Source organism: Schistocerca nitens, chromosome 5 (assembly GCF_023898315.1).
Source record: "Schistocerca nitens isolate TAMUIC-IGC-003100 chromosome 5, iqSchNite1.1, whole genome shotgun sequence".
NCBI lineage: Eukaryota > Metazoa > Arthropoda > Insecta > Orthoptera > Acrididae > Schistocerca > Schistocerca nitens.
The window spans coordinates 750,853,093-750,880,549 of record NC_064618.1 but is presented as its reverse complement, the minus strand read 5'-3'; the positions used below and the strand labels follow the sequence as shown (position 1 = coordinate 750,880,549).

General features: G+C 43.0%; 1 long non-coding RNA gene across 1 annotated transcript in view; it reads left to right on the top strand.

The window, feature by feature from the left end:
• LOC126259716 (uncharacterized) overlaps positions 1-24,914 on the top strand; it is a 339,392-nt gene extending 314,478 nt beyond the window's left edge. Inside the window, exons 2-3 of the long non-coding RNA XR_007546554.1 lie at positions 24,636-24,706; positions 24,857-24,914. This is a non-coding gene — a long non-coding RNA (uncharacterized LOC126259716). The remainder of the gene's footprint in view (positions 1-24,635; positions 24,707-24,856) is intronic.
• Positions 24,915-27,457: the final 2,543 nt, after the last annotated feature.

Sequence of the window (27,457 nt, the reverse complement as noted above, 5' to 3'; positions counted from 1 at the left end):
AATGCCGAACATCATGATGGAAGTGCGGTGGAGCACCATCCTGTTGAAAGATGAAGTCGGCGCTGTCGGTCTCCAGTTGTGGCACGAGCCAATTTTCCAGCATGTCCAGATACACGTGCCCTGTAACGTTTTTTTCACAGAAGAAAAAGATGCCGTAAACTTTAAACCGTGAGATTGCACAAAACACGTTAACTTTTGATGAATTGCGAATTTGCTGCACGAATGCGTGAGGATTCTCTACCGCCCAGATTCGCACATTGTGTCTGTTCACTTCACCATTAAGAAAAAATGTTGCTTTATCACTGAAAACAAGTTTCGCACTGAACGCATCCTCTTCCATGAGCTGTTGCAACCGCGCCGAAAATTCAAAGCGTTTGACTTTGTCATGGGTGTCAGGGCTTGTAGCAATTGTAAACGGTAAGGCTTCCGTATGATTTTCCAAACTGTCGGCTGTGGTACGTTTAGCTTCCTGCTTGCTTTATTCGTCGACTTCCGCGGGCTACGCGTGAAACTTGCCCGTACGCGTTCAACCGTTTCTTCGCTCACTGCACGCCGACCCGTTGATTTCCCCTTACAGAGGCATCCAGAAGCTTTAAACTGCGCGTACCATCGCCGAATGGAGTTAGCAGTTGGTGGATCTTTGTTGAACTTCGTCTTGAAGTGTCGTTGCACTGTTATGACTCACAGATGTGAGTGCATTTCAAGCACGACATACGTTTTCTCAGCTCCTGTCGCTATTTTGTCTCACTGCGCTCTCGAGCGCTCTGGCGGCAGAAACCTGAAGTGCGGCTTCAGCCGAACGAAACTTTATGAGTTTTTCTACGTATCTGTAATGTGTCGTGACCATATGTCAATGAATGGAGCTACAGTGAATTTATGAAATCGCTTCAATCATTTGTAATAGCCCTGTATATTACAGGGACTTGGAATGCTGCAAAATGGTAAAAAAATTACATTTTCAGTTTTTAAGCCTGTGAAGTGCAAGTGAAGTGATCTTATGGCATTTATTGGCCGGGATATCCCTTTCGGGATTCGGCCGCCGTATTGCAAGTCTTTTTAGTTGACGCCACTTCGGCGACTTGCGTGTCGATGAAAATGATGATGATGGACACACAACATCCAGTCCCCTGCTGGGAATCGAACCCGGCCCCCTTTGCGCGATAGGCGGTAACGCTACCGCTACGCTACGGAGGCGGACAGCCTGTAAAATATTGTTACATTTTGTGCAATGTGACATATTTTCTTCGATGCCTAAGGGTGCAAAATTATTTAAAAAGCGCTAGTAGCGCAGGAACTGATTTACAGACGCCGTTTGTGGAAGGGATTGTGCTGGAATTTCTTATCACTCTCGCAGTATAGATAAGTCTCCATAATAATAGCATACTGTAATTCCGTAATGAAGATTACATCCCAATGCCTGGTACTGAAGCACTTAAGCCAATACATGAACTTAGTACGTCCTGATCATCTCAGTAAATATCTTCTTGGTTGTACCCAGAACAAAAGTCTCATTCGACAATGTCGTTCAACAAACTCATATACATCCATGGTCTAGGGGCAGGCGGCACAGTAGCTCCGCGTGTTTGGTCTGGATGCCCATTTGAACTAGAGCACGTGTCATGTGACGTCCAACCAAACTTGTAACCAACGAACAATACCGACCAAATGGATGGCAAAAGAAAGGGGGTAATGTCTCTGATTAGCAACGAAAATGTCTTTGGTCCAGGCTACAAACCCCATCGCTGCTTAAATTCTGAATAAAAATCTGCAATGGCGGACGACGTCTTCCGCCATAAGAACTCACCCTCATTCAGATAACGGGTTTGTCAAAGAGGGCGGAGGAGCAGACGAGGTTCAGGGTGCACTCTTGTCCTTGGGGGTGTGCAACTGCCCCTAAAGGCGGAAGAATCAGCAGTTGTCAACAGCATAAGGATGCAGAAGACAACGGAAACACTGCATTAAAGACAGAATGTGTATCCACAGGACATGTGGCCTGTAATTGAAATGTGTCATGATAATCTGTCTATGTGCAAATGATTCCGGTAGTCCCCCACTCGGATTAGCGTGAGGGGTGTCCCAAGGGTCCGCAGCTCGTGGTCGTGCGGTAGCGTTCTCGCTTCCCACGCCCGGGTTCCCGGGTTCGATTCCCGGCGGGGTCAGGGATTTTCTCTGCCTCGTGATGACTGGGTGTTGTGTGATGTCCTTAGGTTAGTTAGGTTTAAGTAGTTCTAAGTTCTAGGGGACTGATGACCATAGATGTTAAGTCCCATAATGCTCAGAGCCATTTTTGGTGTCCCAAGGCAGAGATGACAATGAGAAAATCATTGGATAACCAACGGAAGGATAATATGAAGATGGTATATGTTCTTTCGGACATGTCCGAAAGAACAGATACCATCGGTGACCATGCAGCGCTCTAGAATGAAATAATAATTAAATCAAGACCCTGCGCTGTCGGCAGGCGTTGATATGCATCAACGGGGACAGCTGAAAATGTGTGCCACGACCGGGACTCGAACCTGGGGTCTCCTGCTTACATGGCAGACGCTCTAGCCATCTGAGCCACCGAGGACACAGAGGATAGTGTGATTGCAGGGATTTAGTCCTTGCACGATCCCCGTGAGACCCAAATTCCCAACTTAATGTCCACACATTATATTCGTAGGCCTAAGTTCGGCATGTGGGTCTCACGGGGAACGTGCAAGGGATAAATCCTCTGTGCCCTCGGTGGCTCAGATGCCTAGAGAGTCAGCCATGTAAGCAGGAGATCGTGGGTTCCAGTCACGGTCGGGGCACACATTTTCAACTGTCTCCGTTGATGTGTATCTACGCCTGTCGACAGCGTAGGGTTTTGATTTAATTATCATTTCAATGGAAGATAAAGTTCTACGAGCCGGGGCGTGGAATATCAAAAGTTTGAATGTGGTAGGGAAACTAGAAAATCTGAAAATGCAAAGGCTCACTCTAGATATGATGGGTGTCAGTGAAATTCGAAGGAAAGAAGATAGTTTTCTGGTCAGCATCGGCGGAAAATGGCATCAAGGGAGTAGGAAGGTAGGGTAGATAGTGTGTTACTGTGAACAGTTCAGTGACAGGACGGATCTCATCAGAACCGACAGCAAACCTACACCGAAAACGACAGTTCAGGTACGTATGCCGACGTCGCAAGCTGAAGAGAAAGTATATGAGGATACTGAAGGGGTAATTTAGCAGGCAAGGGGAGAAGAAAATGTGACAATTGTGGAGGAAAATGAGAGGCGAGAAAGTCTACTTGAGTTCTGCGATGAATTTCAGCTAGTAATATCAACGACTATGTTCTAGAATCACAAGAGGTGGAAAAGTCCGAGAAATACGGGAAAATTTCAGTTATATTACATCATAATCAGGCAGAGATTTAGAAATCAGATGTCGGATTGTAAGGTCTACGCAGGAGCAGATATAGACTCATATCACAATTTAGTATAGATAAATAGTTAGCTGAAGTTTAAGAGACTTGTCAGAATAAATACGCAAAGAAATGGGAAACGGAAGTACTAAGGAATGAATAGATACGCTTGAAGTTGTCTGAAGCTATAGATACTACGATAAGGAATAGCTCAATAGGCAGTTCAGTCGAAGAGGAATGGACATCTCTACAAAGGGCAATCACAGAAGCTGAAAGAAAAAGGAACATAGGTACAAAGAAGGTTACTGTTCAGATACCATGGAGAACAGAAGAAATACTTCAGGAGGAAGTACAGAAATGTTCAGGGAAATTCAGGAATGCAGAAATACAAAACTCTTAGGAATGAAATAAATGGGAAGTGCAGCAAACAAAGTTGAAATGGGTGCATGAGAAATTTTGGAGAAATCGAAAAAGAAATTATTGGAAGGACTGCGTCAGCATGCAGAGAAGTCAAAACAAGCTTCGGTGAAATTAAAAGCAAATGTGCTAATATTAAGAGTGCAACGCAAATACCACAGTTAAATGCAGAGGAGAGAGCGGATAGGTGGGAAGAGTACACTGAAGTTCCCTATGGAGTAACTTCTGTTACCGATGCTTTCTTCGCAGTTTTGTATGTTTTCCTTCCAGCTTCTGTGACCGCCCTTTTTAGAGATGGCCTCCTTACCGAGCGAGGTGGCGCAGTGGTTAGCACACTAGACTCGCATTCGGAGGACGACGGTTCAATCCCGCCTCCGGCCATTCTGATTTAGGTTTTCCGTGATTTCCCTAAATCGCTCCAGGCAAAAGCCGGGATGGTTCCTTTCAAAGGGCACGGCCGACTTGCTTCCCGTCCTTCCCTAATCCAATGAGACCGATGACCTCGCTGTCTGGTCTCCTCCCCCAAACAACCCAACCCCAACCCAGCTATTCCTTACCGCAGTATCTATAACCTTAGAGAACTTCAAGCTTATCTCTTCATTCCGTATTACTTCTGTGTCACACATCTTTGCGTGTTGATTCTTTCTGACTAGTCTCTTAAAATTTAGCTTGCTCTTCATTACACATACACACCATATCATAATCCTGCAGCAGAATGTATCGCTAACTACTAGTCCAGGCGCCATTTTTCCATGCTTTGAGGTTCGAATGGTTTAATACTGTGCCTACGTTAGTCTCATTCCGGCATAACGTACGGCGTGCAGATATGCAATTGTGTGGCATTGTTTTGTGCAAACCAGATGGAAGGTGATTCTGAATTATAAGGCTCTGTTGTTGTACATTATAGAATTAGCAAGTGATTCGTGAACTGTTACTGCCGGCTGGTGTGGCCGAGCGGTTCTAGGCACTTCAGTCTCGAACCGCGCGACCTCTACGATCGCAGGTTCGAATCCTGCCTCGGGCATGGTTGTGTGTCGTGTCCTTAGGTTAGTTATGTTTAACTAGTTCTAAGTTCTAGGGGACTGATGACCTCAGATGTTAAGTCCCATAGTGCTCAGAACCATTTGAACTGTTACTCGTCAGTTTGCCTTGATTATCCATGTCAGCTGACGGAGAGACAAGTCAAAAATAAATTTGCTGTCATGGGCAGTTTAATTGCGGGAGGGCGTTCCTGGATCGACGTACCTCCTAGACAGGGCTGCACGCCCAAAGTTCAGCGCGTGCAAACGGAGATGAAGCGAGCCAAACGCCATATTTGTCACCGATGAAATGCGTTGCCCTAGATTGACACTGACGACCATATCAAGATTTGGCGACGTGCCAGTCGCGTGACACGCCAAGTTCTTTGTTTGTGCTGTGCCGACAGGAACAATCTCTTTTCACACACAGCGTACGTTCGTAAGTGTGGAATGTCTGCTTCCACAGCTGCCTAAATTTCAGTAATAATACAAATATTATGCACAAAACTTGACATAATTTGTCAGTATGGAGTAATCAGCGATCCTTATGACTAGAAAATACGTTTATTTTTAGTGTTGTTTTATTATGTCATAATAATCGGTTTCGTATAGTGTATCACATCTTGAGATAATAAAACAGCGTTAAACAGACGGAGAATTAGTGTGTACTGTACTACACGGCGTTGTATTCCGAGGTCGTGAACACAAGAGTGTAGTAAACATTGTGTCTACCAGCTCTTGGAATGTCCACAGTGAAGCTGGGTGGTATTAAGAATAAAGAGGGCGGATTTCATTGTATCCGACTCCAGTTGCTAGAGCCTCCAGTACTTCCTCATTGGAATTTCGTATGGACATCAAAAACAATTTAAACCACTCGAAACCTCGTTTTAGTTTGAGTGTTAACAGCAGGCTTTAGAGGTAAAGAGGGGTGCGGGGGTGGGGTGAGGGGGAGTAGCTGAGGGAGATTTAAGTGTACTTTCACGTCAGTAGCGCTAGCACAAGGAAAGAAGTGGCTTAAAAAACATTTCTTCAACCCATTGCTCATCAGTCTGGGAATCTTACCAGGTTGGATTAATAGAAGCGATAGAGAAAATCCAACGAAGAACGGCGCCTTTCGTCACGAGATCGTTTAGCAAGTGCGAGAAAATTACGGAGATACTGAACGAACTCCAGAAGCATCACAGAGATATTACGTGTTGAAACTCTGAAAAATTGCATTCCACGAAGAATCGCTCTTCCACATATCTCACGAAATGAGCTCGATCACAAAATCATGTGGAGGTTTATTCTTCCCTCAAACCCCCAGCGAGTGGGGCTGAAGTACCAGGAGTACCCTCTGCCACACACCGCACACACCGTAGGGTGACCCGCGGTGCAGATACAGGAGTCTGATGGAAATGTACTTCTTATCCTTAGGTGGCTGCCGCGTTACAGACAAATGGGGAAAACGAAAAAAGAGCTGCCCTCGGTGCAGATCTTCACTTCATTGTGTGAAGAAGCTCTAGCCGCATGACCGTAAGTATGAGAGAGCGGCGAATATTGTTAGAATGAAGGATACACTATGCATCAGATGTGCATTACTGTGCAGAACTAAACTGCAATTAGATGCAGCTGTCCCGCGTTCGTCCTGATCACCTGGGGTGATCCACGTCGTAAATATCAAGGCGACTGTCTGAAGAGTTCGTCATTCACTGGCCTTGAGACGAGGTCGCAGCGTGCGCAAACGGCTCTCTTCCAAAGGAACACTTCTGTTTACCTCTCTAACCACGAGGCTGGGATGCAGCGAGAATGCTTTGGCGCTCCGTGCTGTCGGGCGGTATTGTTTTCGTTCTCGCGCCTAATCCATCACGCCGCCGCCTGGCATTTTCCTGATTGAAAGCTGCTTACGGACCAGGTTATGCACCTGGAATCTCACCTCACCGTGACCTTTCGCCGATATGCGGACCGCAAGGCCGCATACCTCTGGAGGCCAGAACCGTTCAGACGAGCTCCACGCCACACTACACGTCAAAATCCATCGCACGCGCACACACACACACACACACACACACACACGCGCACACACACAGAGAGAGAGAGAGAGGGAGAGAGGGAGAGTGGGAGGGGGTGGGGGAGGGGGAGGGGGAAGGGGAGGGGGGGGGGGAGAGAGAGTAGTTCAAAGGAGTCAGCAGCGTATTTGGCCGCGCCAATACCACGGAAGTTGCTTCCGGATGCCTTGATAAGTAATATCTTGTCTCTTCTTACAGTCAGAAAGAGTTCGCGTGACAAAACTGCCCAGTATTCATTGCGTGGCTATTTTTCGCAATATGACAAGTTTCACTGAGGTCTGTCAACTCATGGGTAGTGGACGTGCAATTTACTATACTTCTCTGGATCATCGTTATGTACTAGGTCACCTACAGAGGAAACGAGACTAATAATGCTAACTTGGTTAGTTAGTTATTTATGGATTCCTCCGTCGCTTCTTGATAGAACAATTCCATATTGAGGGTTGAATAACACTTAGGCGGTTTTCTGTTCTACTAATTTTTATTCGTATGAACGAGTTTTCGGCTTATTGGGCCGTCTTCAGATAACTACTGGCTATTGTTTACAAGGAGCTTGTGTTCTTACGAACCAAACATTCTGGACTAAGATACAACGCACTTACATGCGATCTTCAGTTGTGGTATTGTTTTTGGAATTGTCAAACGGGTCCTTTGACATTTTGTTCGGTAAAACTGTTCTTTAACATAATAAATCACATTTTGTGGTTTGCCAGTACCATGTATGACAACAATTAGAATTATTTAGAATACAAATTATTACAAAATTACAATTTTTTGGCATTTGTTGTGAACAGTTGCAAAAAAATGGTTCAAATGGCTCTGAGCACTATGGGACTCAACTGCTGTGGTCATCAGTCCCCTAGAACTTAGAACTACTTAAACCTAACTAACCTAAGGACATCACATACATCCATGCCCGAGGCAGGATTCGAACCTGCGACCGTAGCAGTCGCGCGGTTCCGGACTGAGCGCCTAGAACCGCTAGACCACCGCGGCCGGCTGAACAGTTGCACTGGACATTAATTGTTGGTTGTACAACAGTGATGTGTATTCTATATAATTTTAATTGTTGTCGTACATGGTACTGGCAAACCATAAAATGTGATTTATTATCGTAAAGAACAGTTTTACAGAACAAAAAGTCAAAAGACCCGTTTAACAGTTCCAAAGACAATACCACAACTAAAGATCGTATGTAAGTGCGTTGCATCTTAGTCTAGAATTTTTGGTTCGTAACAACACAAGCTCCTTGTAAACAATAGCCAGTAGTTATCTGAAGATGGCCTAATAAGCTGAAAACTAGTTCATAAAAATAAAAACCAGTTGAACAAAAAACCGCCTAAGTGTTATTCAACCCTCAATTTGTTAGTTAGTAATTATGGTGAATGTGCCGCTGCCCCTCATAGTACCCAAGTACATGCTATCGTTTCTACAAATGCAACAAACATTTACACAGGTCGTTTTCAGTCAGTGTTGCCCATCTGATAGTAGTAAGTAGCATTTTCGGTGTTACAGGAGTAAGTGGAAAAAAGAAGGAAGGAGTTTTGATGTAACAGGCACTGTGATAAAGTTGAAACAGAGAAAGTTCAAGTGTGTAGTCAGACTGTAACCTTCTAACCATCTACACATGTCTACATGTTTAGTCGACAAGCCACCTTATGGCGTTTGCCGGAGAATGCCTGTATACTGTCCTCATTCCCTCCTTTTCCTGCTCCTGTCGCGGATGGTGCACTCGAACGATTCTAAGCAATCCTCCGTGTGAGCTCGGCTCACCCTTATTTTACCTTCATAGTCTTTTCTCGAGATATACCCAGGAGGAGGCAATAAATTGGTGACCTCTTCTCGAACCTTCCGCTCACAGAATTTTAATAGTAAAAGACACTGTGATTGATTACGCATCTCCCGTAGGGTCTGCCATTGGAGATGGAATTGCATCTACGTGACGCTTTAAGCTTACTAGAATATCGTATAACAATACGCGCTGCTCTTCTTTGGATCTCTATTTCCTCTAAGAGTCCTATGTGTTAAAGGTTCCACACTCACGAAAAATACCTATGTAAGGTAGGACTGTTTATGTAAAGTTGGAATGTCATTTTGATTTTTGTAAGTTATCGACGTGAATGTCATAGAGAGAGAGCAAGTTACGTTACTGATAAACAATCTTTGATCTTTTTGTGGCACAGTCTTTGTCTCTGCGAAGTCTGAGACATTCTTAGTTGAAGTGTGGTAGATGAAGGACGTATTCAGCAGTGCTGTGTTGACTTGTGATTGTATCTATTAGATGAAGAACGATTTATTGTAAGGGATAGCAAGATGTGATGTATGAATTGAAAGAAGTAGTTTGAGGTAAGACTTCAGCACTGCTCACTTAATTTGTAGAAATGATTATTGGCAACTAGTCAACTTTGTTCATTGTTCAGAGCTGAAAGAAAGACCACCCCACTCCCCTGAATCGTTCATTAAGATTTCAACAGATTCAACTATTCGATTTTTATAGAAATTCTCTGCTAACATTGTACCCTTTTTGAATCATGTTCACTTTGTGAAGCATACTATTGTTCAGAACAATGTTATGTGTAAAGATCACGGAAAGTGTCATTTTGAATAGTCTAAAATCACTGTCTTGGAATATCATTTCATAGCAATAAATTCTCTCCCCATCCCACTGCTTATCATTAAGCATTACCACATTGCACCTTGTGGTACGCAACATAAATAGAAAGCTAGCTTGCCTCTGCCTGCTTGTGTTTTCCTGTTATACTTTCGAGAAATCTGCAACATTTGCCTTACGCGAGGCAAATTTTGATTAGGCCCAGATAATTCTTTTACCTCAGTTGCGCATTTAATATAAACTAGCTGACCCGGCGAACTTCGTACCGCCTAACAGTCAATGAATGTCGTGTTACATTTTAGCTGAACTAATTTAGGCTTCGATGAACGTAATACAATGATACAAAATAATATTAATATACACTCCTGGAAATTGAAATAAGAACACCGTGAATTCATTGTCCCAGGAAGGGGAAACTTTATTGACACATTCCTGGGGTCAGATACATCACATGATCACACTGACAGAACCACAGGCACAGAGACACAGGCAACAGAGCATGCACAATGTCGGCACTACTACAGTGTATATCCACCTTTCGCAGCAATGCAGGCTGCTATTCTCCCATGGAGACGATCGTAGAGATGCTGGATGTAGTCCTGTGGAACGGCTTGCCATGCCATTTCCACCTGGCGCCTCAGTTGTACCAGCGTTCGTGCTGGACGTGCAGACCGCGTGAGACGACGCTTCATCCAGTCCCAAACGTGCTCAATGGGGGACAGATCCGGAGATCTTGCTGGCCAGGGTAGTTGACTTACACCTTCTAGAGCACGTTGGGTGGCACGGGATTCATGCGGACGTGCATTGTCCTGTTGGAACAGCAAGTTCCCTTGCCGGTCTAGGAATGGTAGAACGATGGGTTTGATGACGGTTTGGATGTACCGTGCACTATTCAGTGTCCCCTCGACGATCACCAGTGGTGTACGGCCAGTGTAGGAGATCGCTCCCCACACCATGATGCCGGGTGTTGGCCCTGTGTGCCTCGGTCGTATGCAGTCCTGATTGTGGCGCTCACCTGCACGGCGCCAAACACGCATACGACCATCATTGGCACCAAGGCAGAAGCGACTCTCATCGCTGAAGACGACACGTCTCCATTCGTCCCTCCATTCACGCCTGTCGCGACACCACTGGAGGCGGGCTGCACGATGTTGGGGCGTGAGCGGAAGACGGCCTAACGGTGTGCGGGACCGTAGCCCAGCTTCATGGAGACGGTTGCGAATGGTCCTCGCCGATACCCCAGGAGCAACAGTGTCCCTAATTTGCTGGGAAGTGGCGGTGCGGTCCCCTACGGCACTGCGTAGGATCCTGCGGTCTTGGCGTGCATCCGTGCGTCGCTGCGGTCCGGTCCCAGGTCGACGGGCACGTGCACCTTCCGCCGACCACTGGCGACAACATCGATGTACTGTGGAGACCTCACGCCCCACGTGTTGAGCAATTCGGCGGTACGTCCACCCGGCCTCCCGCATGCCCACTATACGCCCTCGGTCAAAGTCCGTCAACTGCACATACGGTTCACGTCCACGCTGTCGCGGCATGCTACCAGTGTTAAAGACTGCGATGGAGCTCCGTATGCCACGGCAAACTGGCTGACACTGACGGCGGCGGTGCACAAATGCTGCGCAGCTAGCGCCATTCGACGGCCAACACCGCGGTTCCTGGTGTGTCCGCTGTGCCGTGCGTGTGATCATTGCTTGTACAGCCCTCTCGCAGTGTCCGGAGCAAGTATGGTGGGTCTGACACACCGGTGTCAATGTGTTCTTTTTTCCATTTCCAGGAGTGTAGATAGAAATATAAAAGTATTTTATTTTGATGAATAATGATGAATACATACAGAATGAGAATAAAAATTAAAAAAATAATAATAATTAAGTATTTCAAACACATGTAAGAAAAAAATCATTGAAAACTGTGTTGTGCAGGTTGGGATACACTCTGATTAATTCATTAATCGGATTTTCGTTCAAGCACCTTGTGGTAAGCGACATTCTTTGTTTTTTGGTCAGGCGCAAGAACAAATAACGCGGATGGTTTGCCGACAAGTGAGCATGCCACGTACAATTGACCATGAGAAAAACACGCATTTTCTAGATTGAGGCCACAAATAGTCAAGGATTGGCCCTGTGATTTGTTGATCGTCATGGCGAAGGCAAGACGAATCGGGAATTGAATTCGTTTAAACTCAAAGGGCATATCTGTTGGGATCATCGGAATCCTTGGAATAAGAACTTCCTCATCTTTAAATTTTCCTTTAAGTATCGACGCGTGAATCACATTGCTCATCAGTTTTCTTATCACCAAACGCGTTCCATTGCACAGTTTTGGTTGGTTTGAATTTCTAAGCATGATGACTACCGAGCCAACCTTCAGTTGTAAATTGTTCGGTGGTAAACCAGGCACATCCAAGGAGTTCAAAAATTCAGTTGGATAATTAGTGGCTTCTTCTTCGTTTGTTACACAGTCGATAGATTTGAATGAATACAGAGTACCTACGATTTGATTTTGAATTATAAAATTGAGGTCATCTACATCTTTATTTTTAGCCGCCAAAATTGCTCGCTCACTTAACCATTTAGTATTTTTGTGGTTAGCAATGATATCCGGAAATACTTTGTTGATAAGCTCGTCTTTTGATGAGACGAAATTGCAAAAATTTGGAGGAAATGAAATCACACCGCTCGATTCGTCAACAGGAACACGGCCATTACCGATAGTCAGCAATTGCTTCGAGAAATCATCAGCAGATAGATCGTTCAACAATGCAACTCTCATATTTACAGACAGTTGAAGTTTGTTTACATATCGCCACAGATTTGATGCTTTGAGGCAAGCGTTTATTTCGTCGGCAGCAGTAGATCTTGGAATTACTGGTAGTGTTTGTCGGAAATCGCCAGATACTAACATCATTGAACCACCAAAACATCTCGAGTCATTGCGCAGATCTTTTAATGTTCGGTCTAGTGCTTCCAATGCGCGTTTGTGCGCCATTGTGCATTCGTCCCATATGATGATTTTTGATGCTACTAAAACTTTGGCCATTGCGGAGTGTTTCGAAATGTTACATGTCGGTTGTTCAGTAGTTTGAAGGTTTAATGGCAATTTTAACGCTGAGTGAGCCGTACGGCATCCGTCTAACAATGTGGCCGCTATTCCAGAAGAAGCAATTGCTACCGCAATTTCGGATCTCGCACGTACAGTGGCCAAAATCAATGACATGAGGAATGTCGTCCCAATTCCACCGGGGGCATCCAAAAAAAATAAGCCACCATTTCCATCATCAATTGCATTAATCAGTGTATCATAGACTTCCTTCTGCTTAGGATTCAACAGTGGTACATTCGTTTGAACTGATTGGATTAGTTCATGTGGATCATATTCACGTTCACGTTCCAATTCTCTATTAAATGCGTCATTCATTCCGCGATCTGGCGCTGGCATTCCTAACCTAACTAACAAACTGCCGCACATGAGGTAACACATATCTTCGATCAAGAGCAAAGCCTGGTTATGCATCTCCTCATTCGCCTCAAGATCGGGATTTCTTGAGCTGGCACGAATTCGATATAAAATGTCTTCTGACATGTTATCTTTGTATTTGTTCCACAGGTCACGTGGGTTCTATGGGAAGCATGTCGAAATGATGATAGCAAATAATGTGCGTATCTGACTTGGAGATGCAGAAATAATTGCTTCAGCGATTGTCGTGTCCCAATGAGTATCGTTTTCAAGCAAATTCAGCTCTTGACATGCTGCACGAAATGTGGGGCACACTATACCATTAACAGTTCGTAGTGATTCAAATGATGTTGGCCCTCGAACATGTACCAGCAACAACCGCAAATAGAAACATTCATCATTCTTCGGATGAACTGTGTAAATACGACCAAGAGCATCAGCAGAACGCATATCTGGATGACCAGGAACTGCATCGCCTTGCTTCCGACATTGAAATTTCTTCGATGTAGCGTTCCAAGTGTAATAACGTGGCATTTCCGAGTAAAGCAACGTTCGTGCGACCGGATCGTTTTGACAAATCGCAAAGAAACTGGTCAGTGTTGTCGCTGGAGGTGTTTCGGCACGTTGAGCAGCATTCGACGCTGTGAAATATACTCTCTGACCGTTCTCTAGATGCACCCCCAAATGTACAACAGTGGGATAACGTTCGTGAATAGGGAATGAGAATATACGCCAAATTGCTTCATTGCAGTTCACATATCTACCAACTTGATAGCGCGTGATTTCATCGTTGATATTGGATGTTTGGATACCAAAAACCGCCATGTCGCTCCCTTTCGTGACATATTTGCAAATGTATTTAATAGATTTGACCGAATTGCAACACTCAACATTACAATGTGCCTTGAATGTTTTGGAAAGAAGTGGCGAATATGGAACAATCCAACTGTTGTCAACTATGAAATCGTTTCCTTTCACTTTAGTTGTGATAGTTCTACCATTATCATCGGGCGATCGACGCCAATACAATGGATAACCATCGTTGCCTGTAATGGTCTCTGCCGTGAATTTTCACGGATACCGTTTGGAACACTTGCCGTCGACCATGCACGGTGATTGGCGGTTGATAGTGCCACATGGTCCATGAATCATATTCGTGATTACAACATCATGTAGGTCTGGATCGGTTTCAGGAGCAGGAATCTCCGCACATATGATGTCATCTACACTCCTGGAAATGGAAAATAGAACACATTGACACCGGTGTGTCAGACCCACCATACTTGCTCCGGACACTGCGAGAGGGCTGTACAAGCAATGATCACACGCACGACACAGCGGACACACCAGGAACCGCGGTGTTGGCCGTCGAATGGCGCTAGCTGCGCAGCATTTGTGCACCGCCGCCGTCAGTGTCAGCCAGTTTGCCGTGGCATACGGAGCTTCATCGCAGTCTTTAACTCTGGTAGCATGCCGCGACAGCGTGGACGTGAACCGTATGTGCAGTTGACGGACTTTGAGCGAGGGCGTATAGTGGGCATGCGGGAGGCCGGGTGGACGTACCGCCGAATTGCTCAACACGTGGGGCGTGAGGTCTCCACAGTACATCGATGTTGTCGCCAGTGGTCGGCGGAAGGTGCACGTGCCTGTAGACCTGGGACCGGACCGCAGCGACGCACGGATGCACGCCAAGACCGTAGGATCCTACGCAGTGCCGTAGGGGACCGCACCGCCACTTCCCAGCAAATTAGGGACACTGTTGCTCCTGGGGTATCGGCGAGGACCATTCGCAACCGTCTCCATGAAGCTGGGCTACGGTCCCGCACACCGTTAGGCCGTCTTCCGCTCACGCCCCAACATCGTGCAGCCCGCCTCCAGTGGTGTCGCGACAGGCGTGAATGGAGGGACGAATGGAGACGTGTCGTCTTCAGCGATGAGAGTCGCTTCTGCCTTGGTGCCAATGATGGTCGTATGCGTGTTTGGCGCCGTGCAGGTGAGCGCCACAATCAGGCCTGCATACGACCGAGGCACACAGGGCCAACACCCGGCATCATGGTGTGGGGAGCGATCTCCTACACTGGCCGTACACCACTGGTGATCGTCGAGGGGACACTGAATAGTGCACGGTACATCCAAACCGTCATCGAACCCATCGTTCTACCATTCCTAGACCGGCAAGGGAACTTGCTGTTCCAACAGGACAATGCACGTCCGCATGTATCCCGAGCCACCCAACGTGCTCTAGAAGGTGTAAGTCAACTACCCTGTCCAGCAAGATCTCCGGATCTGTCCCCCATTGAGCATGTTTGGGACTGGATGAAGCGTCGTCTCACGCGGTCTGCACGTCCAGCACGAACACTGGTCCAACTGAGGCGCCAGGTGGAAATGGCATGGCAAGCCGTTCCACAGGACTACATCCAGCATCTCTACGATCGTCTCCATGGGAGAATAGCAGCCTGCATTGCTGCGAAAGGTGGATGTACACTGTACTAGTGCCGACATTGTGCATGCTCTGTTGCCTGTGTCTATGTGCCTGTGGTTCTGTCAGTGTGATCATGTGATGTATCTGACCCCAGGAATGTGTCAATAAAGTTTCCCCTTCCTGGGACAATGAATTCACGGTGTTCTTATTTCAATTTCCAGGAGTGTATTTGATCTGGCCGAATTCTGTCTACTAACCAAATTAGAATGTGAGCATGCGGTAGGCCTCGTTTTTGCCATTCGACTGAATACATCCAGCATCGAGTAATCCCAAAGACGTGTTGCTTAACAATGTAATTTATTAGTCACCGAATTTTTTGCTTGAAAACCCGTGCGGTGATGTCGTGTCGATCACTTGATGTTTGTCCGGGAAGCAGCAATTGAATAATTTCCATCCATTTCGGATTACATATAAATGGAATGAATAGATCTGGCCGACCAGAATGACGAACATATGTCATTGCATCTTGCGCATATTCATGCATATGACGCGGGCTACCTGTGTTTGTCGCTGGTAAAATAGTCAATCGACTAACATTTTCTGAATCTCCTTATGTGCTTATTGCATCGCGTAAATGAATATACTCTTCCGAACGCAATTTAGCTTGATTCAACCGGATGAAAGTCAGGCGCTCCGTTTCGATTTTAACGTACATGTCAACGCAGTATTGTTGAAGCAGTCGACGAAATCGCAACAAATAATTGTCAGAATTTTCACGAATCATCAAACGATATGCGTAATAATTCATCGAACTAACCTTCTTGGTAGTTTCCTCACCTGAAACAAATACAGTAAAAATTGTATTTTAGAACCCCTAATAGGTTAACGACTCTTACAGCTACTCTCTACTAAATTAGGAGTGACAACTTTTTTTGTGTACCAAAAGCAAACAGAATAAAATGTATATCAAGCTAAAATGAAAACAATGTTATTGATCTTACCATTCAATGGATTAATCATTTTGATATTAAAGTGATATCCATCGTCTCCTTGCCAAAACATCAGAGGGTATTGTAACGCGTCATATGAGCGGTGTGTTTCATATATTCTTTGTAGTTGCCCAGTATTGCGTCGTCTAAGCACAATATCACGTGTTTCCAAGTTTTCACCAACAATCGGGATTGCCACTTCATCGATTGTTGGAGCATTAAATGTGCGTTCATGTGTTCCAGGTGGTCTTTTATCTGCTCTGATTACAACTTTATAGTCATCACTTGGCATGCGCTCTAAAGCAGTCTTGAACAGCCTGACCAATGCATGATGTTCATGAAGCATTTGCTGCAAATCTTGGAGAATTGCTCTTTTCGTAGCTGTGTTGATCCCTTGACGCCGGTCAAGTTGTTCTTCCATATTGCCCATGAAGTATATTTGCAAGAATTTGTGCTGTGCACCTTCAATAGGTTGCAATGATCCAATGCGATGGCAAATCTGGCCTTGAATCTGTAAATTCAAAGCCATAGTTATAGTTAGATTTACAAACACTTTTTTCTTCAAATATTAACATACCATTTTTATTTTAGAGACAAATACAGAAATCTAACAAACTACATTCCAAAATTTTTTTACAATCATAGAAAATAAAGTTTTTAACGTAAATTACCTTAAATGTCGGATTATATCCGTGTTCTTCCATAATTTCCGCCCCAAATGACGTCATTTGGAAACAGCCATTGTATTTTTGAGTGTTCGCTAGAAAATGTCGTGATTCTAGTGTTTCGCCATAAAGCAGGGAACGCAATGGCTGTGGTGGCGGGACCACTAATGGCAATGTCGCTTTACCATTAAGGCAGCACAAACCAGGCGTTTCACCAGCAAACTTCAATGCGCCACAATGCTGGCAAACAACGTCCATTGGACCAATGCAAACTAAACGATGCAAGCTGTAGTCGATGGTGCAATCATATCGAAACGCTGCTCGATTCAAATCAATACTTGAACCATTTCTTCTTGCACTTCGAAGATTATTCCTCTGTTCATCTGTACGATAAGCTCGACGATTTCTCGTTTCTATTCTAGCCGTTTCACGGGCTGCCTCTCTTTGCTCTTGTGTTTGAGAAGCACGAATTAAGGCCCTTCTTTGCTCCATCCTAACGCGGCGCTCTTCTCGGGCAATTTCTCGTTCTTCATCAGATAATTGACTCGCGATATTCCGTTGCCTAATTGCATTACGGCTCCGATGGGAAAGATTAGATCTTCTAGGACGCGGCATTTTTATTAATAGTAATACTGAATATGCACTCGCACAAAACCACATAAAACAATCGAGACATAGACAATAGCCTATCAGGAAAAATCATAGACAACCTATGAAAAGACATTTACACTTTTGTTAACCTGTAGAATAAATCTTTAATTAATTTAATAAATAATTTACACAAATTAATGTCTAAAAGAAACAAATATAACAGTACCCACCTGAGCTTTCGAGACATTTTACACAAAATAAATTTCTGAACGCACACATAAATAGTTGTTACAGTATTTGACAGGATTGGACAACAAATGTTTGACATGTAATAAACAAATGAGCATTTATTGAAATGATTAAGTATTCATTACACATTTCTGAACGCACGCGTAATATTTTTCAATCTTTTTTTTTTTAAAAAATACACATAATAGTTTATTCATCCATTTTAAATAGTTTATGAACGCATGCATAAATGTCAATCATTACTTACAGATTTTGACAAAAAAATTTGACAGCTCCGAAACTAAAGAACTTTTAGGGAAAATAACGCATTTTTCAAGTATTCGTCAATTTTTCATTATTTTTAAGATGTATTCTGCTATTCGGGGCGGAGACAAATCCAACAAATAAAAACCCATGAAAATTTTTATTCGTCAATTTTTCATTATTTTTAAGATGTATTCTGCTATTCGGGGCGGAGACAAATCCAACAAATCAAAAACCATGAAAATTGGTCCAGCAGATCTCGAGTTATAAGTGTTGTAACAAACCCGTTTATGTTGAATGTGCAAATGGATAGGAAATGGTACGACCAACTAACGATTGTAGTATAGAGGACGAATGGTCGACTTCAGTTTATTGGAAGAATTTTAGGAACGTGTGGTTCAGCTGTAAAGCATACTGCATGTATCATACTAGTACGACCCATCCTCGAGTACTACTCGAATATTTTGTATCCGCAGCAAGTTGGATTAAAGGAAGACATCGAAGCAATTCGGAGTCTGGCTGTCAGATTTTCTGCCAGTAGTTTCGAACAATACGCAAGTATTATAGAGATTCTTCGGGAACTCAAATGGAAATTCGTGGAACGATCGTTCTCTTCGAGGAACACTCTTGAGAAAATTTAGAGAACCGACATTGAATGTGAGTGCAGAACGACTGTACTGCTGCATGTGAGTGCAGAACGACTGTACTGCTGCCAACGTACACTTTGCGTAAGAACCAAGAAGATAAGAGATGACACTGCAAAAGTCACTACAGAACTGAATGCCGCATTTGCGAATCCAAAATAACCTGGACTGTGGAGCAACGGAAGAACGTCATTCGGTCGCACGAGTCTTGTTTCGCACTATTTCCAAGTTCTGGCCGAGTTTACATCCCAATAATGAAAGATGGCGGACGTTTGGTGATTGTGGTAGTTGTGGTAAGTTCTTATGGGACCAAACTGCTGAGATGATCGGTCCCTGGACTTCCATACTATACAGGGTGGTCCATTGATCGTGACCGGGCCAAATATCTCACGAAACAGGCGTCAAACGAAAAAACTACAAAGCGCGAAACTTGTCTAGCTTGAAGGGGGAAACCAGATGGCGCTATGGTTGGCCCGCTAGATGGCGCTGCCATACGTCAAACGGATATCATCTGCGTTTTTTAAATAGGAACCCCCATTTTTATTACATTTTCGTATAGTACGTAAAGAAATATGAATGTTTTAGTTGGACTACTTTTTTCGCTTTGTGATAGATGGCGCTGTAATAGTCACAAACATATGGCTCACAATTTTAGACCAATACTTGGTAACAGGTAGGTTTTTTAAATTAAAATACAGAACGTAGGTACGTTTGAACATTTTATTTCGGTTGTTCTAATGTCATACATGTACCTTTGTGAACTTATCATTTCTGAGAACGCATGCTGTTCCAGCGTGATTACCTGTAAATACCACATTAATGCTATAAATGTTCAAAATGATGTCCGTCAACCTCAATGCATTTGGCAATACGTGTAACGACATTTCTCTCAACAGCGAGTTGTTCGCCTTCCGTAATGTTCGCACATGCATTGAAAATGCGCTGACGCAAGTTGTCAGGCGTTATCGGTGGATCACGATAGCAAATATCGTTCAACTTTCCCCACAGAAATCCGGGGACGTCAGATCCGGTGAACGTGCGGGCCATGGTATGGTGCTTCGACGACCAATCCACCTGTCATGAAATATGCTATTAAATACCGCTTCAACCGCACGCGAGCTATGTGCCGGCCATCCATCATGTAGGAAGTACATCGCCATTCTGTCATGCAGTGAAACGTCTTGTAGTAACTTCGATAGAACATTACGTAGGAAATCAGCATACATTGCACCATTTAGATTGCTATCGATAAAATGGGGGCCGATTATCCTCCGTCCCATAATTCCACACCATACATTAACCCGCCAAGTTCGCTGATGTTCCACTGGTCGCAGCCATCGTGGATTTTCCGTTGCCCAATAGTGCATATTATGCCGGGTTACGTTACCGCTGTTGGTGAATGACGCTTCGTCGCTAAATGGAACGCGTGCAAAAAAATCTGTCATCGTCCCGTAATTTCTATTGTGCCCAGTGGCAGAATCGTACACGACGTCCGAAGTCGTCGCCATGCAATTCCTGGAACATAGAAATATGGTACGGGTGCAATCGATGTTGATGTAGCATTCTCAACACCGACGTTTTTGAGATTCCCGATTCTCGCGCAGATTGTCCGCGAGTGATGTGCGGATTAGCCGCTACAGCAGCTAAAACACCTACTTGGGTTTCATCATTTGTTGCAGGTCATGGTTGACGTTTCACATGTGGCTGTACACTTCCATGTTTTCTTGAATAACGTAACTATCCGGCGAACGGTCCGGACACTTGGATGATGTCGTCCAGGATACCGAGCAGCACACACAACACACGCCAGTTGGCCATTTTGATCACAATAGCCATAGATCAACACGATATCGACATTTTCCGCAATTGGTAAACCGTCCATTTTAACACGGGTAATGTATCACGAAGCAAATACCGTCCGCACTGGCGGAATGTTACGTGATACCACCTACTCATACATTTGTGACTATTACAGCGCCATCTATCAGAAAGCGAAAAAAGTGGTCCAACTAAAACATTCATATTCTTTACGATCTAACTTAAACTAACTTACTCTAAGGACAACACAGACACCATGCCCGAGGGAGGACTCGAACCTCCGACGGTGGAGGGAGAGGGTGGGCGGTGGGACCCGCGCGAACCGTGTAAGGCGCCCTAGACCACGCGGCTACCCCGCGCGGCGTTTCGGTAATGATTTGAGCAGCCATATCGTACTCCATGGGCCCCATGGTTACTCTGCAACGTCGATCTACTGCCAATGATTATGTGGACCATTTTAACTGATCAGGTCCATCCTATGGTACGATGTTAGTTCCCCAATGGTGATGCTGAGTTCCAAGAAGGCAGGACGCCTGTTCACATAGCTCACGTCGTCCAGGACTCGTTTTGTGAGGATGAATTGTCGCACCTGCCCTTGCCACCACAGTCACCCGATCTTAACATTATAGAGCATTTGTGGTCTAATTTGAACAGCAGAGTGTGTGAATGCTATCCCACCTCCATCCTTCTCTTGCCACTATATTGGAATAACGGGTTAAGATTCTCTTAAAAATCACACAGGACATGTATTTATCCATTCTTCAATGCCAGCGGGTTTCTAACACCGTATTTAGGCGTGGTAATGTATTATGTTAGTGGTGTTTCAATGTTTTTGTCCACCCCTGGTATAGCAGTATCACCGACGAACAGCCACACGGTTGCTTCTGACGTCATTTATACATACTGTGAACGGCGATATGAACAGTAATATTGTTTTGAGGTAGCTCAGAATTTAGTTTTACCTCTGAAAATTTCTCTCCGTTAACAAGTACAAGCTATGTTCTGTTTTCTTCCAACTCCTGAATCCAGTCACAAAGCTGTCTAATATCCCATACTCTTGTGTTTTTTTCGTTACACGACAGTGTGGAACTCTGAGTACACATCCTGGAAATCAAAAAATTGCATCATCTGGCTACTGGTACTTATTTCCTTCTGGAGCTAGTGGACGAATGCAGCGATCTGAGTACCCTCTGAGCATTATTTGTAAAGATCCATGTTGATTGCTACGGAGGACGGATTCGGTTCCCATGATGTCCAATCGCCTTTCCTCTGTTGATAATTTTAGTTTATTTTCTATCCTGCATTTTGATTTACAGGGTGTCCCAAAAATGAGGCGACAGACTTTGAGGAGTTGTAAAGGGTGCCTTGAAGAACAAATCAAGGATAGTGGAACGCCGCTTCCTTTGGACGAGAAATGAAGAATATAAAAATAGTACCCCAAAGCCCAAAAGTCCCAAAAATCAAGTTCCAAATTTCATAAATGAAAAAAAAGAGGAAAAAACAAAGTCCCTTTTGGAATAAAGTTGCTTGAATAGTAGCACGTAGTTAGAAAAGGAATTCAGTACTAAGTAGCTAAGTGTTTTGAAAAAGAAAAAAGATAGAATCCTATTAGTTTCAAAATAAAATTATAGTAGATCGCAAAGTACCGTAATTAGAAATCACAGAGTAGGAGAAACGATCTCAAAAAATGGCTCTGAGCACTATGGGACTTAACATCTATGGTCATCAGTCAAAAACGATCTCAAAGAATACTCCTTATGCGTGCTCTTTGAGAATCGTGTGTAACACCTAAGAAAGAGCCATGCATTGTTACTGTGTTACGATAGTTTGCCGGAGCAAGTCGTACCTCAGCGTGTGCTCGTATACGAGGGAGCGACGAGCATGATTTTTGAACGCTAAAGATTTGCGATCTACTACGACGCATTGAACTTGTAAGAAGTAAATCAGTAACTTCAAATGCGATGTCACGTAGAATCCAGATAGTGAAAGATTCGAAATTGTCTTAAACTGAATATTTTCAATAAAACTCTGGACATTACCAAAGTCTGGACATTGCCCAAACGTACAAACTATTAATGATGGGCCGATATAGAAACTAAACTTTGAAACAGAATTGTGAGAAAAGAATTAACTTTCGTAAAATCAGTTAATGGACTGTGGAACTTGCATAATATCTTGCACTGAAGTATACGTCATTAGCTCCACCCAGATAGGGAAAGCTACTTCCTTATGGCAATGTTAGGATGTGAAAATAATGCAATAAACCAACATTCAGTGTTATTACTGCATTAATAACTTCTTTCAATCCGTTCAGTATTGTGTACTCAGTAAATAATTATCTGTGCGACGACATTGATTGTCCAAGGAACGCGGCGTGCATAAGTACTCTTTACCGCATTAACAAATTATCGCTCTGTTACGAACTATTAGGCTCAAGTAAACTGAAAAGCTTCAGTGGAGGTATTGGTGTTGTGTATGTACTGAAGCTATGATTAATACTGCAATAGGAACTGATACATCCCTACGTGTAGCTGTGTTTAAATACGCCGGGGAGCACGTAATTGCTTGACCTGATCGAGACAAATAATACGAACTCGTTGGGATTTCAGAGCAGCCCAAATAGATTTTTATATAACGTCAGTATATACAGCTCCTTCCCCCATGAACCATGGACCTTGCCGTTGGTGGTATAAAATAAATAAAATAAAATAAAATATTACATTATTAATTATGTATGTATGATAGTGATTGGTTGTAATTAATATTTGCTTATCTGGAACGTGGACGTTTAATTATTAGGTATCAGACGCTTGACAATGGCTTTTTCGTAAATGTAATGTTATTCGTAGTTGACTGTGAAATAAGACTCAAATAATCGGACTTCGTATTTAAATCGTTTCCAAAGACTGCTGCGGTAGGTGCGGACTCATATCTAAATCTCAATATTAGAATAATTTGCCAGCCATGTCAATACGTCGTACAGAGGTGACTGTCTACTAAACATAAAAAGTTAGCCGGCCGCGGTGGTCTAGCGGTTCTGGCGCTGCAGTCTGGAACCGCGGGACTGCTACGGTCGCAGGTTCGAATCCTGCCTCGGGCATGGGTGTGTGTGATGTCCTTAGGTTAGTTAGGTTTAATTAGTTCTAAGTTCTAGGGGACTTATGACCTAAGATGTTGAGTCCCATCGTGCTCAGAGCCATTTGAACCATTTGAACCATAAAAAGTTAACACAGTTAGTTAAATCAGATATATTCAACGAATAAGCCTACAGTTAAATAATTCTACTTACTTTCATAAATATAAATTCTTTACAGAAACGAGTGCCTAGTAAGATTGCAACTCGCAGTGTTCTTATACAACATCAAATATGGCGGTGTGCCAGTCAATAAAATATACGTGCTTCCCGCACCACTTATCCAAGACCTCTTCCTTCTTAATGAAACATAAGAGTATCGTAATTGTGTTTTTGTTTTATCAGCGACATAGCGCTGCAGTTCTGTGCCATAGGCTTTATTTATTTGTCAGAGATTAATTATTTAATTAAGATTTCGCGTTTCCGAAGAAACTCACGCACGGCATGCAAATGTGCCTTTATACTGCCCCCTGAATTGCGAGGCGAAAGGACACACCTGCAGGCGAGCAATTCACCTAAAGGCACAAGAAAATCTAAGTTATCTACAACTATTTACATGACTTAACATGACTTACATTATACTGTATATTATATACAAAATTTGAATGACGTGCGTGCGCCGTAAAAGTTCTTATGTTGGCCAAATAGAGTGCGCGCATGCGCAGAAGCGTCTGTGTGACTCAGGCACTGCCGTTATATCGTAAATTTAGATCACGCGGCACAGTATTGCAGTTCATATTGTTCGTATGTGCGCGTATTTCTTAGTCGTTGCACAAAGAAAATATTCCACCAAGATTACATATGAAGACTACATTCTATGACAGGTAACTTAGTTTTAAAATTACAATATTTGTTATAATACAATACAACTTTAGATTGTTGAATGTTCTTAGTTACATAGTATTGCAATGAAATGCTTCAAAGAAAAATGTCTTTTTGTTTCAGGTGCGTTGACCTATACACATCGTGTCGTTATTACAGTTTATATTCATCTGCTGCACAATAATTTTTCACAGGTTAGTGTCGTCGTGGTAAAGTTTTTTTTTTTTTATCACAGTAGCATCGCTGTATAACAACGTGATTGATACATAAGCATGTCCATTTCCTATTTCCATTATAGTCGTTGTGATGCAGTTCGTTGTGACAAAAAGCATTGTTTATTACAGATCAGACGTGACCCGTCGAGTAATTGGTCCATATGCAGTTCGTTTTTATATTCCGTGGAAGCTTGGTTGCAGAACCTCGGACGGCACATAGCTGGCGTCGATCCTTGGACAGTCCAGGTAAGTGTGTCCGTCACATTTCGAGAACATTCCGTTCCCTGAAGTTCCAACCAAAATTCTTCCACTCGTCGTGTGGTTTTCTGGACAGGCACGTTGTGACCATTTAATCCAGTTAACATCTTGAAGTTAGATACTGTAGTAATGTCACTGGATGATGCACCAATTACGCACTTCACATTTTCAGTTTTTTGCTGAATATAGCTCACCTAAATATTCGTAGTTACTAATCAAAGAAATCGTTCATCGCGTTTACAAAGGTACGATGCATGATGAATGGCATTAACAGTTTCTTTCACATAGGTTTCTGCGTAGTTGCAGACTTAGTAATGTTCGTTAATGTCCGTGAACAGTCGTTCACTATGCAATTTTTTTTTAAGTTTTTCACATTTTGGCACTCGTTATGGTTCAAATTTTCACATAGTAACAGTTACACTATACATCATTTTTTAAAAAAACATAAGTAATCATACATATACACGTCACATATTTTCTTAGCATGAACATAATACAGTTACACATAAACATGTTTACATCATCATTACATAGCTATAAATTATTACATTGTGTCACATTTGATTACATGAATTGCAGATATTTACGTCCTCTTTAACGGTTTTGCTGGGATTTTATCGATGTTCTTTTGTGATGTCATCTGAAATTAAGATAGGTTAGACACAACATTCATTACATCAGTAGGCAAGACCAGGCGTTTTCACTACTCAATAAATATTCAAAATAATAAGAGACGGAAAACTGTTCGATTCCTCGCGTTTTGTGCGTGTGTGTATAGTGTCTGTGTGGCCTTGGCTACTGGTAGATGCTTTTCTTGTTGAGAGATGTGCGTCTAATCTATTTCTCGAAGTAAAAGAACGCTTCACAGATGACGTCTGTCGGTTCGTCAGGTGTCATACCAAATCAATGGTACCTACAGTCACAAATGTTCCGTGAAAAATTAATATATCATTCACTGCTACGTAATCATAAATTTTACTTTAATATTACGTCTTCTCGGTGGTGCCGCGGCGTTGAAAGGAAAGTTCTTCTGTCTTCAACTGCGTCACCGGAACCGCTGAAATGAAAATTTCTATACTACTTATTATCTGTGTTGTAGCAAACAGAGTTTTGCGAGTTGCTTAGCAATGTTTTCATGGGTATGATTTTGACATTATTTAGCATGAAATGCTCTAAGATCTCGGTGTGCGTATAGCCCAATAATTTTGTTAGTTCTAGGATGTTGTAACAGATACGCACCAGGATGCGGTATGTTAACAATTATATAAGGTCCTTCATATAGCAGACGCCACTTAGCATTGCGTCGTTTGAGTGCTACAGATTTATGATGAGTACGAAGTAATACAAGCATTCCTACCTTGAATTTTTGTTTTCTTTTTATTATGTTTGTGTGATGTTTGTTTCGTATCTGTGCGTGATGTGCCAGTGTAGTCAATACTTCTTTTATTTTCTGTTCAGGTGAGATTTCCTTGTCTGACAACTTAGGTAATGGTTCTATCCATTGATCGTTCTGTTTGCAACTGAACATGATCTCGTTAGGTGTGTAATTTGTATTGTAAATATTTAAGTTATTGTGTACGTCTTCGAAAAGACTTAGGTAGGACACCCAATTAGTATGTTTTGATGAAATATAGGTCCTCATGAATCGGTTTAGTTCTCGGAAAAGTCTCTCAGTCGCGTTACATTGTGGACTAAACTTTGAAATAAATATACTTTTAATGTTATTGTCCTTCAAGAAATTTCTCCATTTGTACCCAGAGTAGTATGCTGCATTATCTGACAGAATTGCTTTAGGTTTTCCCACGTGCGTCAGGTAATCACTTGAGAATCTTCGTATTATAGCATTTGCAGTGGCGGATTTTAAAGCATAAAGTTTTACATGTTTAGAAAATATATCGTAAAAAGCTAAGATATATTTGACACCTCCAGAGCTTGCTGGATGCGGTCCACTGATGTCAGTACATAGAATTTCCAGGGGTTTACTCGGTAAAATAGAATGTAAATCTGTTTTTGTGGATAAATTCTGAGGTTTTGATTTTTGACATATGACACATGTTTTCAGTTCCCTGTAAATTTTTCTTCTCATATTGCTAAAATAACAGTATGTGCTGAGCTTTGCCAAACACTTTTTTGTCCCATAATGACCCCAAACTAAGTGTGTGTGCCAAATCAGATTACGTTCAGACTCTTTGGGAATGCATACACACCAGTTAGTAGCATTTGGATGTCGGCGATAAAATAACACATCATTGTGTAACTTGTAATACCTAGTCAAAGGATGCTTGTGTTTTTCTACCAGTAATGTTATTATCTTATACCAGTGAGGATCAGATTTTTGTAATTTAGCCATGTTTCTGCACATATCAATATAATATTGGTGATACTGCTTGTCTTGCATTAAGAGAATCCTGTAGTCATTTATATTTTCTAAGTCACTGTTGGTTTCATTCATACCTTGTGGAAGTCTAGACA